The 2,100-nt window shown below is 34.3% G+C and overlaps 1 long non-coding RNA gene across 1 annotated transcript; it reads right to left on the bottom strand.

The window, feature by feature from the left end:
* Nucleotides 1-720: 720 nt before the first annotated feature.
* On the bottom strand, nt 721-2,091 carry LOC119327648. Its single transcript, XR_005158626.1, has 3 exons — nt 1,757-2,091; nt 1,165-1,264; nt 721-1,075 (listed from the first exon to the last, which is right to left on the bottom strand). It is a non-coding gene; the product is annotated as an uncharacterized LOC119327648 (long non-coding RNA).
* Nucleotides 2,092-2,100: the final 9 nt, after the last annotated feature.

Below are 2,100 nucleotides of genomic sequence, written 5' to 3'. Positions count from 1 at the left end.
ATGCTAGATCTATGTGGCATTGAGTCGGGGTCCTGACAGCGAGAAAGGAAAAAACACGTCGATGATAAATACAATAAACATTAGCACTTAGTTAGAAAAAAGTTGTATGAAGGTATATGTGTGATATTCTATAAAATAACATAATCCAAATATAGGTATGGGTCAAGTATCATTAATAAGTTGTCTCTCGATGCACCACACGCATTTCTTATGAATGCAAGTGATTTACAGGACACAAATTTTATTTACCCGAATATACCACATGTCTAATTGATCGTAAAAGTTGACCTGATAATATGTGCCAGCCTTGTAAACTAAAAGGAAGGAGTTTTTTTAACTTAAAAAGGGAGTTTTTAAATGGGTCTAGATTTTCATGATATAACCCCTGGAGGGAGCTAGCTGACCTGAAATTGCGATGCTAAAATTTAAGTGGCACTAAGGCCTGATGCCCACTAATAGTACGTGAGTTACTTCCATCATTTCCATCGAAGGCCGTATTATTCATCACAATGATGTCAAATAACTCATTTAAATTGCAATGTCTAAAATGGAGTGTAAGTTTCAACTACTATTTGTTTCACACTTATACCACGGATGAACCTACAACTAAACACAATGCGAATGCTTAATCCCATGCCTGTTCAAATGAATATCCTGCCTAGTATAAGCCTCAGGGAATAATAATTTACATGAAAGTTTATTTACATCGCAGTAATTAATGCAGCCATATATCACATATTTTGTTCATAGAGAAGTACTGGAGTGGCCATTGGCCGAATATACGCAGATCTGCATTGTTGCATGTATTGTTTCCTTATCCCTTTCATCAAAATATATCATTCTACACTATGTTAACTACAAAATATTGATAAGAAATATAATGCACGAAATTAGAATGCAAGAAAGGTCCCATCTTGAATCAATTTCTGCCTTCAGATCTTTTATTGTTGAGTAATCAAACCACGTTAAGTATCATGGTGAGAGGAAGAAAGATTTAGTGGATTATGTTACCTTTTTTAGAAAATAACAAACAAATACTCCATCCATATAGATATTCTGTAAATGGCCATGAAGCCTGCATGAAATATGCTGGATTTCAAATTTCATTTATATATAACTACAGAAACACATCCGTACATATATACAAAGAGGAGGAGCAATTACCTGAGGTGAGTGTCAACCATATCAATGTACATGGACATGTCATCGCCAGAATAAATGGTGCTGGTGTTGCTACCGCGTCTTTAAAAAAGGTTGTCTATCCCTGGACAAAATATAGTGCACAAAATGAGTTCATTTCACATCTTGCATTTCATAAGTCAGACTAATATGAGTTTTCCTTATTAGATCATGTTCAGTTCAACTAAAGAAAACTATGAAATAAATGAATATCAAACTCATTACTGTCTTACTACACCAATGGTCGTAATCGAAAACTTTATCACATCATGAGCTAATAAGATTATTAATAAGTGGTAGATACTACTACTATGAAATACCACAACAATAAATTAATTAATATGCTTTAGTAGCACTCACCCAGTATTAGAACAAATGATTTTTTGTACATATGAACCATATTTATGTACCAGCCTACAAACATCCCCTTCACAGTTTAATACTATAACTTATCCTGAAATAACTTTTGCATTGACTCATAACATTTATCGTAGCAGAGGGGATAAGAGAAATTTCATGGACAAATTAGTAGATTGATAGTAAAGAAGGTTACAAAAGGAGCTAGTCAAACACGTACCTACTCCGTCAAATGTTAAGACGTTCTCCAAGTCGACCACATCTTCTTGTGATATATATGAGTACGCATGCACTGAAAAATTAAACCGCACATGCATGCAGTATGCAGACATGCACGCAGTCTGAGCCTGAAATACTGCCACTATTAAGTGATCAAATAGCAAAGTCCTGTTTCTTGTATTACCTTATATATTAATATGTCTCCACTGCACGCTTGGTAATGCTTAATTAGGAAACGATTGTGAGACGCATAGATTGGTATAATATTTCCATTCATGATACCTGATGCACCTCGATGCACATAAGTTAATCAGAAGCAAAAATATAAAAAAATCATTTAGAGAT

This window comes from Triticum dicoccoides, chromosome 7A, assembly GCF_002162155.2.
Source record: "Triticum dicoccoides isolate Atlit2015 ecotype Zavitan chromosome 7A, WEW_v2.0, whole genome shotgun sequence".
NCBI classification, from domain to species: domain Eukaryota; kingdom Viridiplantae; phylum Streptophyta; class Magnoliopsida; order Poales; family Poaceae; genus Triticum; species Triticum dicoccoides.
The sequence above is the reverse complement of the archived record's forward strand: the minus strand, read 5'-3'. Positions and strand labels throughout refer to the sequence as shown.